Genomic DNA, 17685 nt, shown 5'->3' with positions numbered 1-17685 from the left:
TAATTTATGTAAGAACTTACCTGATAAATTCATTTCTTTCATATTAGCAAGAGTCCATGAGCTAGTGACGTATGGGATATACATTCCTACCAGAAGGGGCAAAGTTTCCCAAACCTCAAAATGCCTATAAATACACCCCTCACCACACCCACAATTCAGTTTAACGAATAGCCAAGAAGTGGGGTGATAAAAAAGTGCGAAAGCATATAAAATAAGGAATTGGAATAATTGTGCCTTATACAAAAATCATAACCACCCCAAAAAAAGGGCGGGCCTCATGGACTCTTGCTAATATGAAAGAAATGAATTTATCAGGTAAGTTCTTACATAAATTATGTTTTCTTTCATGTAATTAGCAAGAGTCCATGAGCTAGTGACGTATGGGATAATGATTACCCAAGATGTGGATCTTTCCACGCAAGAGTCACTAGAGAGGGAGGGATAAAATAAAGACAGCCAATTCCTGCTGAAAAAAATCCACACCCAAAATAAAGTTTAATGAAAAACATAAGCAGAAGATTCAAACTGAAACCGCTGCCTGAAGTACTTTTCTACCAAAAACTGCTTCAGAAGAAGAAAATACATCAAAATGGTAGAATTTAGTAAAAGTATGCAAAGAGGACCAAGTTGCTGCTTTGCAAATCTGATCAATCGAAGCTTCATTCCTAAACGCCCAGGAAGTAGAAACTGACCTAGTAGAATGAGCTGTAATCCTTTGAGGCGGAGTTTTACCCGACTCAACATAGGCAAGATGAATTAAAGATTTCAACCAAGATGCCAAAGAAATGGCAGAAGCTTTCTGGCCTTTTCTAGAACCGGAAAAGATAACAAATAAACTAGAAGTCTTTCGGAAAGACTTAGTAGCTTCAACATAATATTTCAAAGCTCTAACAACATCCAAAGAATGCAATGATTTCTCCTTAGAATTCTTAGGATTAGGACATAATGAAGGAACCACAATTTCTCTACTAATGTTGTTAGAATTCACAACTTTAGGTAAAAATTCAAAAGAAGTTCGCAACACTGCCTTATCCTGATGAAAAATCAGAAAAGGAGACTCACAAGAAAGAGCAGATAATTCAGAAACTCTTCTGGCAGAAGAGATTGCCAAAAGGAACAAAACTTTCCAAGAAAGTAATTTAATGTCCAATGAATGCATAGGTTCAAACGGAGGAGCTTGAAGAGCCCCCAGAACCAAATTCAAACTCCAAGGAGGAGAAATAGACTTAATGACAGGTTTTATACGAACCAAAGCTTGTACAAAACAATGAATATCAGGAAGATTAGCAATCTTTCTGTGAAAAAGAACAGAAAGAGCAGAGATTTGTCCTTTCAAAGAACTTGCGGATAAACCTTTATCTAAACCATCCTGAAGAAACTGTAAAATTCTAGGAATTCTAAAAGAATGCCAAGAAAAATGATGAGAAAGACACCAAGAAATATAAGTCTTCCAGACTCTATAATATATCTCTCTGGATACAGATTTACGAGCCTGTAACATAGTATTAATCACAGAGTCAGAGAAACCTCTTTGACCAAGAATCAAGCGTTCAATCTCCATACCTTTAAATTTAAGGATTTGAGATCCTGATGGAAAAAAGGACCTTGCGACAGAAGGTCTGGTCGTAGCGGAAGAGTTCACGGATGGCAAGAGGCCATCCGGACAAGATCCGCATACCAAAACCTGTGAGGCCATGCCGGAGCTACCAGCAGAACAAACGAGCATTCCTTCAGAATCTTGGAGATTACTCTTGGAAGAAGAACTAGAGGCGGAAAGATATAAGCAGGATGATACTTCCAAGGAAGTGATAATGCATCCACTGCTTCCGCCTGAGGATTCCGGGATCTGGACAGATACCTGGGAAGTTTCTTGTTTAGATGAGACGCCATCAGATCTATTTCTGGAAGCTCCCACATTTGAACAATCTGAAGAAATACCTCTGGGTGAAGAGACCATTCGCCCGGATGCAACGTTTGGCGACTGAGATAATCCGCTTCCCAATTGTCTATACCTGGGATATGAACCGCAGATATTAGACAGGAGCTGGATTCCGCCCAAACCAGAATTCGAGATACTTCTTTCATAGCCAGAGGACTGTGAGTCCCTCCTTGATGATTGATGTATGCCACAGTAGTGACATTGTCTGTCTGAAAACAAATGAACGATTCTCTCTTCAGAAGAGGCCAAAACTGAAGAGCTCTGAAAAATGCACGGAGTTCCAAAATATTGAACGGTAATCTCACCTCCTGAGATTCCCAAACTCCTTGTGCTGTCAGAGATCCCCACACAGCTCCCCAACCTGTGAGACTTGCATCTGTTGAAATTACAGTCCAGGTCGGAAGCACAAAAGAAGCCCCCTGAATCAAACGATGGTGATCTGTCCACCACGTTAGAGAGTGTCGTACAATCGGTTTTAAAGATATTAATTGAGATATCTTTGTGTAATCCTTGCACCATTGATTCAGCATACAGAGCTGAAGAGGTCGCATGTGAAAACGAGCAAAGGGGATCGCGTCCGATGCAGCAGTCATAAGACCTAGAATTTCCATGCATAAGGCTACCGAAGGGAATGATTGTGACTGAAGGTTTCGACAAGCCGAAATCAATTTTAGACGTCTCTTGTCTGTTAAAGACAGAGTCATGGACACTGAATCTATCTGGAAACCCAGAAAGGTTACCCTTGTCTGAGGAATCAATGAACTTTTTGGTGAATTGATCCTCCAACCATGATCTTGAAGAAACAACACAAGTCGATTCGTATGAGATTCTGCTAAATGTAAAGACTGAGCAAGTACCAAGATATCGTCCAAATAAGGAAATACCACAATACCCTGTTCTCTGATTACAGACAGAAGGGCACCGAGAACCTTTGTAAAAATTCTTGGAGCTGTAGCTAGGCCAAACGGCAGAACCACAAACTGGTAATGCTTGTCCAGAAAAGAGAATCTCAGGAACTGATAATGATCTGGATGAATCGGAATATGCAGATATGCATCCTGTAAATCTATTGTGGACATATAATGCCCTTGCTGAACAAAAGGCAAGATAGTCCTTACAGTTACCATTTTGAATGTTGGTATCCTTACATAACGATTCAATATTTTTAGATCCAGAACTGGTCTGAAGGAATTCTCCTTCTTTGGTACAATGAAGAGATTTGAATAAAATCCCATCCCCTGTTCCAGAACTGGAACTGGCATAATTACTCCAGCCAACTCTAGATCTGAAACACAATTCAGAAATGCTTGAGCTTTCACTGGATTTACTGGGACACGGGAAAGAAAAAATCTCTTCGCAGGAGGTCTCATCTTGAAACCAATTCTGTACCCTTCTGAAACAATGTTCTGAATCCAAAGATTGTGAACAGAATTGATCCAAATTTCTTTGAAAAAACGTAACCTGCCCCCTACCAGCTGAGCTGGAATGAGGGCCGCACCTTCATGTGGACTTAGAAGCAGGCTTTGCCTTTCTAGAAGGCTTGGATTTATTCCAGACTGGAGATGGTTTCCAAACTGAAACTGCTCCTGAGGATGAAGGATCAGGCTTTTGTTCTTTGTTGAAACGAAAGGAACGAAAACGATTATTAGCCCTGTTTTTACCCTTAGATTTTTTATCCTGTGGTAAAAAAGTTCCTTTCCCACCAGTAACAGTTGAGATAATAGAATCCAACTGAGAACCAAATAATTTGTTACCCTGGAAAGAAATGGAAAGTAGAGTTGATTTAGAAGCCATATCAGCATTCCAAGTTTTAAGCCATAAAGCTCTTCTAGCTAGAATAGCTAGAGACATAAACCTGACATCAACTCTGATAATATCAAAGATGGCATCACAGATAAAATTATTAGCATGCTGAAGAAGAATAATAATATTATGAGAATCATGATCTGTTACTTATTGCGCTAAAGTCTCCAACCAAAAAGTTGAAGCTGCAGCAACATCAGCCAATGATATAGCAGGTCTAAGAAGATTACCTGAACACAGATAAGCTTTTCTTAGAAAGGATTCAATTTTCCTATCTAAAGGATCTTTAAACGAAGTACCATCCGACGTAGGAATAGTAGTACGTTTAGCAAGGGTAGAAATAGCCCCATCGACTTTAGGGATTTTGTCCCAAAATTCTAATCTGTCAGACGGCACAGGATATAATTGCTTAAAACGTTTAGAAGGAGTAAATGAATTACCCAATTTATCCCATTCTCTGGAAATTACTTCAGAAATAGCATTAGGAACAGGAAAAACTTCTGGAATAACCACAGGAGATTTAAATACCTTATCTAAACGTTTAGAATTAGTATCAAGAGGACCAGAATCCTCTATTTCTAAAGCAATTAGTACTTCTTTAAGTAAAGAACGAATAAATTCCATTTTAAATAAATATGAAGATTTATCAGCATCAATCTCTGAGACAGAATCCTCTGAACCAGAAGAGTCATCAGAATCAGAATGATGATGTTCATTTAAAAATTCATCTGTAGAGAGAGAAGTTTTAAAAGTTTTTTTTATGTTTACTAGAAGGAGAAATAACAGACATAGCCTTCTTGATGGATTCAGAAACAAAATCTCTTATGTTATCAGGAACATTCTGCACCTTAGATGTTGAAGGAACTGCAACAGGCAATGGTACATTACAAAAGGAAATATTATCTGCTTTAACAAGTTTGTCATGACAATTAATACAAACAACAGCCGGAGGAATAGCTACCAAAAGTTTACAGCAGATACACTTAGCTTTGGTAGTTCCAGCACTAGACAGCGATTTTCCTGAAGTATCTTCTGACTCAGATGCAACGTGAGACATCTTGCAATATGTAAGAGAAAAAACAACATATAAAGCAAAATTGATCAAATTCCTTAAATGACAGTTTCAGGAATGGGAAAAAATGCCAATAAACAAGCTTCTAGTAACCAGAAGCAAAGAAAAAATGAGACTGAAATAATGTGGAGACAAAAGCAACGCCCATATTTTTTGGCGCCAAATAAGACGCCCACATTATTTGGCGCCTAAATGCTTTTTGGCGGCAAAAATGACGCCACATCCGGAACGCCGACATTTTTGGCGCAAAAGGACGTAAAAAAATGACGCAACTTCCGGCGACACGTATGATGCCGGAAACTGAAAAGATTTTTTGCTCCAAAAAAGTCCGCGCCAAGAATGACGCAATAAAATGAAGCATTTTCAGCCCCCGCGAGCCTAACAGCCCACAGGGAAAAAAGAGTCAAATTTTAAGGTAAGAAAAAAATTGATTCAAATGCATTATCCCAAATATGAAACTGACTGTCTGAAAATAAGGAATGTTGAACATCCTGAGTCAAGGCAAATAAATGTTTGAATACATATATTTAGAACTTTATAAATAAAGTGCCCAACCATAGCTTAGAGTGTCACAGAAAATAAGATTTACTTACCCCAGGACACTCATCTACATGTTTGTAGAAAGCCAAACCAGTACTGAAACGAAAATCAGCAGAGGTAATGGTATATAAATAAGAGTATATCGTCGATCTGAAAAGGGAGGTAAGAGATGAATCTCTACGACCGATAACAGAGAACCTATGAAATAGACCCCGTAGAAGGAGATCACTGCATTCAAATAGGCAATACTCTCCTCACATCCCTCTGACATTCACTGCACGCTGAGAGGAAAACCGGGCTCCAACTTGCTGCGGAGCGCATATCAACGTAGAATCTAGCACAAACTTACTTCACCACCTCCATAGGAGGCAAAGTTTGTAAAAACTGAATTGTGGGTGTGGTGAGGGGTGTATTTATAGGCATTTTGAGGTTTGGGAAACTTTGCCCCTCCTGGTAGGAATGTATATCCCATACGTCACTAGCTCATGGACTCTTGCTAATTACATGAAAGAAATGGCATTTGATTCATCTATCTATCTATCTGATTCATGAAAGAAAAAAATGTGGGTTCAGTGTCCCTTTAAGTGATCGTGAAATTAATAGGTTGTGTATAGAAGTGAGCTTTTTACACACAGAGCATGGGTTCCAAAGGGCACAAGAGAATTACAGGTTATTAACAGAAGTGCATTTAATGAGATTGAGCAAGGTTTTGGAGGTGTCAGTCATGGTAATGAACAAAAAAAGGAAGAGGGAGGGCCTGGGTTAGGTGAGACATCCCCAGCTTCAAGGAGAAGAAAGCTGGTACGAGAAAGATGATGTGATTGTGTCTTATGCGAGAATCTAAGCTTAGTATCAGTGGAGCATGGCTGGCTGAGTGATAAGATAGAGGGAAGAGGATAGAATAGTCTGAGTGGTGTTAGTGAAAGGAGGGGCTGTGACTAGAATGGAGGATAAGGTGAAGGGAGAAAGTATAGAATGTTTAACTGTCAGAGGAAATTAAAGGAGATTAGAAAATAAAGTGCTTGCTTATAAGTTGTCAATACCTTTGTCTAACTCTGCGTATAACTCCTCTAACACACTTTAATTTTTTTATTTTTTTTTAAATACACACATATTGCAAACTACAAATGGCCTGACAAGCTAGAAGTATCCAATTTATAGGTAATAGTCACAGTTATAATTAGCAAAGATCACAAATTATAGAAGGAATAACACAAGGCCTAAGCAAAAAACATAATTTATGCTTACCTGATAAATTTATTTCTCTTGTAGTGTATCCAGTCCACGGATCATCCATTACTTGTGGGATATTCTTCTTCCCAACAGGAAGTTGCAAGAGGATCACCCACAGCAGAGCTGCTATATAGCTCCTCCCCTAACTGTCATATCCAGTCATTCGACCGAAAACAAACAGAGAAAGGAGAAACCATAGGGTGCAGTGGTGACTGTAGTTTAATTAAAATTTAGACCTGCCTTAAAAGGACAGGGCGGGCCGTGGACTGGATACACTACAAGAGAAATAAATTTATCAGGTAAGCATAAATTATGTTTTCTCTTGTTAAGTGTATCCAGTCCACGGATCATCCATTACTTGTGGGATACCAATACCAAAGCTAAAGTACACGGATGATGGGAGGGACAAGGCAGGATTAAGCGGAAGGAACCACTGCCTGAAGAACCTTTCTCCCAAACACAGCCTCCGAAGAAGCAAAAGTATCAAATTTGTAAAATTTTGAAAAAGTGTGAAGCAAAGACCAAGTCGCAGCCTAGCAAATCTGTTCAACAGAGGCCTCATTTTTGAAGGCCCAGGTGGAAGCCACAGCTCTAGTAGAATGAGCTGTAATCCTTTCAGGGGGCTGCTGTCCAGCAGTCTCATAGGCTAGGCTTATTACGCTCCGAAGCCAAAAGCAAAGAGAGGTTGCCGAAGATTTTTGACCTCTCCTCTGTCCAGAGTAAACGACAAACAGGAAAGATGTTTGACGAAAATCCTTAGTAGCTTGTAAGTAAAACTTCAAGGCACGGACTACGTCCAGATGATGTAAAAGACGTTCCTTCTTTGAAGAAGGATTAGGACACAACGATGGAACAACAATCTCTTGATTGATATTCTTGTTAGAAACCACCTTAGGTAAAAACCCAGGTTTGGTACGCAGAACTACCTTATCTGCATGAAAAATCAGATAGGGAGAATCACATTGTAAGGCAGATAGCTCAGAGACCCTCCGAGCCGAGGAAATAGCCATCAAAAACAGAACTTTCCAAGATAAAAGTTTAATATCAATGGAATGAAGGGGTTCAAACGGAACTCCTTGAAGAACCTTAAGAACCAAGTTTAAGCTCCACGGGGGAGCAACAGGTTTAAACACAGGCTTAAATCTAACCAAAGCCTGGCAAAATGCCTGGGCGTCTGGAACCTCTGCCAGACGCTTGTGCAAAAGAATAGACAGAGCAGAAATCTGTCCCTTTAAGGAACTAGCTGATAATCCTTTGTCCAAGCCCTCTTGGAGAAAAGACAATATTCTAGTAATCCTAACTTTACTCCATGAGTAAGTCTTGGATTCACACCAATAAAGATATTTACTCCATATCTTGTGGTAGATTTTCCTGGTAACAGGCTTTCGTGCCTGTATTAAAGTATCAATGACTGACTCGGAGAAGCCACGCTTTGATAGAATCAAGCGTTCAATCTCCATGCAGTCAGTCTCAGAGAAATTAGATTTGGATGATTGAAAGGACCTTGTATCAGAAGGTCCTGTCTTAGAGGCAGAGTCCATGGTGGAAAGGATGACATGTCCACTAGGTCTGCATACCAAGTCCTGCGTGGCCACGCAGGTGCTATCAGAATCACTGATGCTCTCTCCTGTTTGATTTTGGCAATCAGTCGAGGGAGCAGAGGAAACGGTGGAAACACATAAGCCAGGTTGAAGAACCAAGGCGCTGCTAGCGCATCTATCAGCGTCGCTTCTGGGTCCCTGGACCTGGATCCGTAACAAGGAAGCTTGGCGTTCTGGCGAGACGCCATGAGATCCAACTCTGGTTTGCCCCAACGATGAATCAACTGAGCAAACACCTCCAGATGGAGTTCCCACTCCCCCAGATGGAAAGTCTGACGACTTAGAAAATCCGCCTCCCAGTTCTCCACGCCTGGGATATGGATTGCTGAAAGGTGGCAAGAGTGGTACTCTGCCCAGCTAATTATCTTTGAGACTTCTAACATCGCTAGGGAACTCCTGGTTTCCCCTTGATGGTTGATGTAAGCCACAGTCGTGATGTTGTCCGACTGAAATCTGATGAACCTCAGTGTTGCTAACTGAGGCCAAGCCAGAAGAGCATTGAATATCGCTCTTAACTCCAGAATATTTATTGGAAGGAGTTTCTCCTCCTGAGTCCACGATCCCTGTGCCTTCAAGGAATTCCAGACTGCACCCCAACCTAGAAGGCTGGCATCTGTTGTTACAATTGTCCAATCTGGCCAGCGAAAGGTCATACCCTTGGACAGGTGTACCCGAGACAACCACCAGAGAAGAGAATCTCTGGTCTCTTGATTTAGCAGAGGGGACAAATCTGTGTAATCCCCATTCCAGACTCAGCATGCATAATTGCAGCGGTCTGAGATGAAGGCGCGCAAATGGCACTATGTCCATTGCCGCTACCATTAAGCCGATTACCTCCATACACTGAGCTACCGAAGGGCGCGGAATGGAGTGAAGAACACGGCAAGCATTTAGAAGTTTTGATAACCTGGACTCCGTCAGGTAAATTTTCATTTCTACAGAATCTATAAGAGTCCCTAAGAAGGAGACTCTTGTGAGTGGGGATAGAGAACTCTTTTCCTCGTTCACTTTACACCCGTGCGACCTCAGAAATGCCAGAACTATCTCTGTATGAGACTTGGCAACTTGAAAGCTTGACGCCTGTATCAGGATGTCGTCTAGATACGGAGCCACCGCTATGCCTCGCGGTCTTAGAACCGCCAGAAGTGAGCCCAGAACCTTTGTAAAGATTCTCGGGGCTGTAGCCAACCCGAAGGGAAGAGCTACAAATTGGTAATGCCTGTCTAGAAAGGCAAACCTTAGAAACCGATGATGATCTTTGTGAATCGGTATGTGAAGGTAGGCATCCTTTAAGCCACTGTGGTCATGTACTGACCTTCTTGGATCATGGGTAGGATGGTCCGAATAGTTTTCATTTTGAAAGATGGAACTCTGAGGAATTTGTTTAAGATCTTTAGATCCAAAATTGGTCTGAAGGTTCCCTCTTTTTTGGGAACCACAAACAGATTTGAATAAAAACCCTGTCCATGTTCCGTCCGCGGAACTGGATGGATAACTCCCATAACTAGGAGGTCTTGCACACAGCGTAGGAATGCCTCTTTCTTTATCTGATTTGCAGATAGCTTTGAAAGATGAAATCTCCCTTGTGGAGGGGAAGCTTTGAAGTCCAGAAGATATCCCTGAGATATGATCTCCAACGCCCAGGGATCCTGAACATCTCTTGCCCACGCCTGGGCGAAGAGAGAAAGTCTGCCCCCTACTAGATCCGTCGCCGGATAGGGGGCCGTTCCTTCATGCTGTCTTAGAGGCAGCAGCAGGCTTTCTGGCCTGCTTGTCTTTGTTCCAGGACTGGTTAGGTTTCCAGGCCTGCTTAGATTGAGCAAAAGTTCCCTCTTGTTTTGAAGCGGAGGAAGTTGATGCTGCACCTGCATTGAAATTTCGAAAGGCACGAAAAACAGAATTTATGTTTACCTGATAAATTACTTTCTCCAACGGTGTGTCCGGTCCACGGCGTCATCCTTACTTGTGGGATATTGTCCTCCCCAACAGGAAATGGCAAAGAGCCCAGCAAAGCTGGTCACATGATCCCTCCTAGGCTCCGCCTTCCCCAGTCATTCGACCGACGTAAAGGAGGAATATTTGCATAGGAGAAATCATATGATACCGTGGTGACTGTAGTTAAAGAAAATAAATTATCAGACCTGATTAAAAAACCAGGGCGGGCCGTGGACCGGACACACCGTTGGAGAAAGTAATTTAACAGGTAAACATAAATTCTGTTTTCTCCAACATAGGTGTGTCCGGTCCACGGCGTCATCCTTACTTGTGGGAACCAATACCAAAGCTTTAGGACACGGATGAAGGGAGGGAGCAAATCAGGTCACCTAGATGGAAGGCACCACGGCTTGCAAAACCTTTCTCCCAAAAATAGCCTCAGAAGAAGCAAAAGTATCAAATTTGTAAAATTTAGTAAAAGTGTGCAGTGAAGACCAAGTCGCTGCCTTACATATCTGATCAACAGAAGCCTCGTTCTTGAAGGCCCATGTGGAAGCCACAGCCCTAGTGGAATGAGCTGTGATTCTTTCAGGAGGCTGCCGTCCGGCAGTCTCGTAAGCCAATCTGATGATGCTTTTAATCCAAAAAGAGAGAGAGGTAGAAGTTGCTTTTTGACCTCTCCTTTTACCAGAATAAACAACAAACAAAGAAGATGTTTGTCTAAAATCCTTTGTAGCATCTAAATAGAATTTTAGAGCACGAACTAAATCCAAATTGTGCAACAAACGTTCCTTCTTTGAAACTGGATTCGGACACAAAGAAGGCACTACTATCTCCTGGTTAATGTTTTTGTTAGAAACAACTTTCGGAAGAAAACCAGGTTTAGTACGTAAAACCACCTTATCTGCATGGAACACCAGATAAGGGGGAGAACACTGCAGAGCAGATAATTCCGAAACTCTTCTAGCAGAAGAAATTGCAACCAGAAACAAAACTTTCCAAGATAATAACTTAATATCAACGGAATGTAAGGGTTCAAACGGAACCCCCTGAAGAACTGAAAGAACTAAATTGAGACTCCAAGGAGGAGTCAAAGGTTTGTAAACAGGCTTGATTCTAACCAGAGCCTGAACAAAGGCTTGAACATCTGGCACAGCTGCCAGCTTTTTGTGAAGTAACACAGACAAGGCAGAAATCTGTCCCTTCAAAGAACTTGCAGATAATCCTTTCTCCAAACCTTCTTGAAGAAAGGATAGAATCTTAGGAATTTTTACCTTGTCCCAAGGGAATCCTTTAGATTCACACCAACAGATATATTTTTTCCATATTTTGTGGTAGATTTTTCTAGTTACAGGCTTTCTGGCCTGAACAAGAGTATCAATGACAGAATCTGAGAACCCTCGCTTTGATAAGATCAAGCGTTCAATCTCCAAGCAGTCAGTTGGAGTGAGACCAGATTCGGATGTTCGAACGGACCTTGAACAAGAAGGTCTCGTCTCAAAGGTAGCTTCCATGGTGGAGCCGATGACATATTCACCAGGTCTGCATACCAAGTCCTGCGTGGCCACGCAGGAGCTATCAAGATCACCGATGCCCTCTCCTGATTGATCCTGGCTACCAGCCTGGGGATGAGAGGAAACGGCGGGAATACATAAGCTAGTTTGAAGGTCCAAGGTGCTACTAGTGCATCTACTAGAGTCGCCTTGGGATCCCTGGATCTGGACCCGTAGCAAGGAACCTTGAAGTTCTGACGAGAGGCCATCAGATCCATGTCTGGAATGCCCCACAATTGAGTAATTTGGGCAAAGATTTCCGGATGGAGTTCCCACTCCCCCGGATGAAATGTCTGACGACTCAGAAAATCCGCTTCCCAATTTTCCACTCCTGGGATGTGGATTGCAGACAAGTGGCAGGAGTGAGTCTCCGCCCATTGAATGATTTTGGTCACTTCTTCCATCGCCAGGGAACTCCTTGTTCCCCCCTGATGGTTGATGTACGCAACAGTCGTCATGTTGTCTGATTGAAACCGTATGAACTTGGCCTTTGCTAGCTGAGGCCAAGCCTTGAGAGCATTGAATATCGCTCTCAGTTCCAGAATATTTATCGGGAGAAAAGATTCTTCCCGAGACCAAAGACCCTGAGCTTTCAGGGGTCCCCAGACCGCGCCCCAGCCCACCAGACTGGCGTCGGTCGTGACAATGACCCACTCTGGTCTGCGGAAGCTCATCCCCTGTGACAGGTTGTCCAGGGACAGCCACCAACGGAGTGAATCTCTGGTCCTCTGATCTACTTGTATCGTCGGAGACAAGTCTGTATAGTCCCCATTCCACTGACTGAGCATGCACAGTTGTAATGGTCTTAGATGAATTCGCGCAAAAGGAACTATGTCCATTGCCGCTACCATCAAACCTATTACTTCCATGCACTGCGCTATGGAAGGAAGAGGAACAGAATGAAGTATTTGACAAGAGTTTAGAAGTTTTGATTTTCTGGCCTCTGACAGAAAAATCCTCATTTCTAAGGAGTCTATTATTGTTCCCAAGAAGGGAACCCTTGTTGACGGAGATAGCGAACTTTTTTCTACGTTCACTTTCCACCCGTGAGATCTGAGAAAGGCCAGGACAATGTCCGTGTGAGCCTTTGCTTGTGGAAGGGACGACGCTTGAATCAGAATGTCGTCCAAGTAAGGTACTACTGCAATGCCCCTTGGTCTTAGCACCGCTAGAAGGGACCCTAGTACCTTTGTGAAAATTCTTGGAGCAGTGGCTAATCCGAACGGAAGTGCCACAAACTGGTAATGCTTGTCCAGGAATGCGAACCTTAGGAACCGATGATGTTCCTTGTGGATAGGAATATGTAGATACGCATCCTTTAAATCCACCGTGGTCATGAATTGACCTTCCTGGATGGAAGGAAGAATTGTTCGAATGGTTTCCATTTTGAACGATGGAACCTTGAGAAACTTGTTTAGGATCTTGAGATCTAAGATTGGTCTGAATGTTCCCTCTTTTTTGGGAACTACGAACAGATTGGAGTAGAACCCCATCCCTTGTTCTCCTAATGGAACAGGATGAATCACTCCCATTTTTAACAGGTCTTCTACACAATGTAAGAATGCCTGTTTTTTATGTGGTCTGAAGACAATTGAGACCTGTGGAACCTCCCCCTTGGGGGAAGCCCCTTGAATTCCAGAAGATAACCTTGGGAGACTATTTCTAGTGCCCAAGGATCCAGAACATCTCTTGCCCAAGCCTGAGCGAAGAGAGAGAGTCTGCCCCCCACCAGATCCGGTCCCGGATCGGGGGCCAACATCTCATGCTGTCTTGGTAGCAGTGGCAGGTTTCTTGGCCTGCTTTCCTTTGTTCCAGCCCTGCATTGGCCTCCAGGCTGGCTTGGCTTGAGAAGTATTACCCTCTTGCTTAGAGGAAGTAGCACTTGGGGCTGGTCCGTTTCTGCGAAAGGGACGAAAATTAGGTTTATTTTTGGCTTTGAAAGACCTATCCTGAGGAAGGGCGTGGCCCTTGCCCCCAGTGATATCAGAGATAATCTCTTTCAAGTCAGGGCCAAACAGCGTTTTCCCCTTGAAAGGAATGTTAAGCAATTTGTTCTTGGAAGACGCATCCGCTGACCAAGATTTTAGCCAAAGCGCTCTTCGCGCCACAATAGCAAAACCAGAATTTTTCGCCGCTAACCTAGCCAATTGCAAAGTGGCGTCTAGGGTGAAAGAATTAGCCAATTTGAGAGCATGAAATCTGTCCATAATCTCCTCATAAGAAGAAGAATTATTATTGAGCGCCTTTTCTAGTTCATCGAACCAGAAACATGCTGCTGTAGTGACAGGAACAATGCATGAAATTGGTTGTAGAAGGTAACCTTGCTGAACAAACATCTTTTTAAGCAAACCTTCTAATTTTTTATCCATAGGATCTTTGAAAGCACAACTATCTTCTATGGGTATAGTGGTGCGTTTGTTTAGAGTAGAAACCGCCCCCTCGACCTTGGGGACTGTCTGCCATAAGTCCTTTCTGGGGTCGACCATAGGAAACAATTTTTTAAATATGGGGGGAGGGACGAAAGGTATACCGGGCCTTTCCCATTCTTTATTTACAATGTCCGCCACCCGCTTGGGTATAGGAAAAGCTTCGGGGGGCCCCGGGACCTCTAGGAACTTGTCCATTTTACATAATTTCTCTGGAATGACCAAATTCTCACAATCATCCAGAGTAGATAACACCTCCTTAAGCAGAGCGCGGAGATGTTCCAATTTAAATTTAAATGTAATCACATCAGGTTCAGCTTGTTGAGAAATTTTCCCTGAATCTGAAATTTCTCCCTCAGACAAAACCTCCCTGGCCCCCTCAGACTGGTGTAGGGGCACTTCAGAACCAATATCATCAGCGTCCTCATGCTCTTCAGTATTTTCTAAAACAGAGCAGTCGCGCTTTCGCTGATAAGTGGGCATTTTGGCTAAAATGTTTTTGATAGAATTATCCATTACAGCCGTTAATTGTTGCATAGTAAGGAGTATTGGCGCACTAGATGTACTAGGGGCCTCCTGAGTGGGCAAGACTGGTGTAGACGAAGGAGGGGATGATGCAGTACCATGCTTACTCCCCTCACTTGAGGAATCATCTTGGGCATCATTTTCTCTAAATTTTCTGTCACATAAATCACATCTATTTAAATGAGAAGGAACCTTGGCTTCCCCACATACAGAACACAGTCTATCTGGTAGTTCAGACATGTTAAACAGGCATAAACTTGATAACAAAGTACAAAAAACGTTTTAAAATAAAACCGTTACTGTCACTTTAAATTTTAAACTGAACACACTTTATTACTGCAAATGTGAAAAAGTATGAAGGAATTGTTCAAAATTCACCAAAATTTCACCAGTGTCTTAAAGCCTTAAGAGTATTGCACACCAAATTTGGAAACTTTAACCCTTAAAATAACGGAACCGGAGCCGTTTTTATATTTAACCCCTTTACAGTCCCTGGTATCTGCTTTGCTGAGACCCAACCAAGCCCAAAGGGGAATACGATACCAAATGACGCCTTCAGAAAGTCTTTTCTATGTATCAGAGCTCCTCACACATGCATCTGCATGTCATGCTTCCCAAAAACAAGTGCGCAATAGAGGCGCGAAAATGAGACTCTGTCTATGATTAGGGAAAGCCCCTAGAGAATAAGGTGTCCAATACAGTGCCTGCCGGTTATTTTACATAGTTCCCAAGATTAAAATAATTCCTCAAGGCTATGGGGTATAAAATATGCTTATATATAAATCGTTTTAGCCCAGAAAATGTCTACAGTCTTAAAAGCCCTTGTGAAGCCCTTTTTTTCTTTATGTAATAAAAAATGGCTTACCGGATCCCATAGGGAAAATGACAGCTTCCAGCATTACCAAGTCTTGTTAGAAATGTGTCATACCTCAAGCAGCAAAAGTCTGCTCACTGTTTCCCCCAACTGAAGTTAATTCCTCTCAACAGTCCTGTGTGGAAACAGCCATCGATTTTAGTAACGGTTGCTAAAATCATTTTCCTCTTACAAACAGAAATCTTCATCTCTTTTCTGTTTCAGAGTAAATAGTACATACCAGCACTATTTTAAAATAACAAACTCTTGATTGAATAATAAAAACTACAGTTAAACACTAAAAAACTCTAAGCCATCTCCGTGGAGATGTTGCCTGTACAACGGCAAAGAGAATGACTGGGGAAGGCGGAGCCTAGGAGGGATCATGTGACCAGCTTTGCTGGGCTCTTTGCCATTTCCTGTTGGGGAGGAGAATATCCCACAAGTAAGGATGACGCCGTGGACCGGACACACCTATGTTGGAGAAATTAGACTGTTTGGCCTTTGCTTTGGCCCTGTCCTGAGGAAGGGTGTGACCCTTACCTCCAGTAATGTCAGCAATAATTTCCTTCAAACCAGGCCCGAATAAGGTCTGCCCCTTGAAAGGAATGTTGAGTAATTTAGACTTCGAAGTCACGTCAGCTGACCAGGATTTAAGCCATAGCGCCCTACGCGCTTGGATGGCGAATCCGGAATTCTTAGCCGTTAGTTTAGTCAAATGAACAATAGCATCAGAAACAAATGAGTTAGCTAGCTTAAGTGTTCTAAGCTTGTCAATTTCAGTCAATGGAGCTGTATGGATGGCCTCTTCCAGGGCCTCAACCAGAATGCCGCCGCGGCCGTGACAGGCGCAATGCATGCAAGGGGCTGTAAAATAAAACCTTGTTGAATAAACATTTTCTTAAGGTAACCCTCCAATTTTTTACCCATTGGATCTGAAAAAGCACAACTGTCCTCAACCGGGATAGTAGTACGCTTTGCTAAAGTAGAAACTGCTCCCTCCAACTTAGGGACCGTCTGCCATAAGTCCCGTGTAGTGGCGTCTATTGGAAAAAAAATTCTAAATATAGGAGGTGGGGAAAAAGGCACCCCCGGTCTATCTCACTCCTTGCTAATAATTTCTGTAAGCTTTTAGGTATAGGAAAAACATCAGTACACACCGGTACCGCATAGTATTTATCCAGCCTACACAATTTCTCTGGTACTGCAACTGTGTTACAGTCATTCAGAGCAGCTAATACCTCCCCAAGCAACACACGGAGGTTCTCAAGCTTAAATTTAAAATTAGAAATCTCTGAATCAGGTTTCCCCGAATCAGAGATGTCACCCACAGACTGAAGCTCTCTGTCCTCTTGATCTGCATATTGTGACGCAGTATCAGACATGGCCCTTACAGCATCTGCGCGCTCTGTATTTCTCCTAACCCCAGAGCAATCGTGCTTGCCTCTTAATTCAGGCAACCTGGATAATACCTCTGACAGGGTATTATTCATGATTGCAGCCATGTCCTGCAAGGTAATCGCTATGGGCGTCCCTGATGTAATTGGCGCCATATTAGCGTGCATCCCCTGAGCGGGAGGCGAAGGGTCTGACACGTGGGGAGAGTTAGTCGGCATAACTTCCCCCTCGTCCAAATCTTCTGGTGATATTTCTTTTATAGTTATAGACTGATCTTTACTGTTTAAGGTGAAATCAATACATTTAGTACACATTCTCCTATGGGGCTCCACCATGGCTTTCAAACATAATGAACAAGTAGTTTCCTCTGTGTCAGACATGTTTAAACAGACTAGCAATGAGACTAGCAAGCTTGGAAAACACTTTAAACAAGTTTACAAGCAATATAAAAAACGTTACTGCACCTTTAAGAAACACAAATTGTCAAAATTTGAAATAACAGTGAAAAAAGGCAGTTACACTAACAACATTTTTACAGTGTATGTAACAAGTTAGCAGAGCATTGCACCCACTTGCAAATGGATGATTAACCCCTTAATACCCAAAACTGAATAATAAAAGACAAAAACGTTTTTTTCTTCAAACAGTCACAACAACTGCCACAGCTCTACTGTGGCTTTTTACCTCCCTCAAAAATGACTTTGAAGCCTTTTGAGCCCTCCAGAGATGTCCTGGATCATGCAGAGGGAAGCTGAATGTCTCTGTCAGTATTTTTAGCTGCACAGAAAAGCACTAAAAAAGGCCCTT

The 17685-nt window shown here is 42.4% G+C and overlaps 1 protein-coding gene across 9 annotated transcripts in view; it reads right to left on the bottom strand.

The window, feature by feature from the left end:
* TRIP12 (thyroid hormone receptor interactor 12) overlaps positions 1 to 17685 on the bottom strand; it is a 1052161-nt gene that overhangs the window by 72575 nt on the left and 961901 nt on the right. The gene's annotated exons all lie outside the window — the stretch shown is intronic.

The sequence above is a fragment of the Bombina bombina genome, chromosome 4, assembly GCF_027579735.1.
Source record: "Bombina bombina isolate aBomBom1 chromosome 4, aBomBom1.pri, whole genome shotgun sequence".
In the NCBI taxonomy this organism is placed as follows: domain Eukaryota; kingdom Metazoa; phylum Chordata; class Amphibia; order Anura; family Bombinatoridae; genus Bombina; species Bombina bombina.
This window is presented reverse-complemented; position numbering and strand designations above follow the sequence as displayed.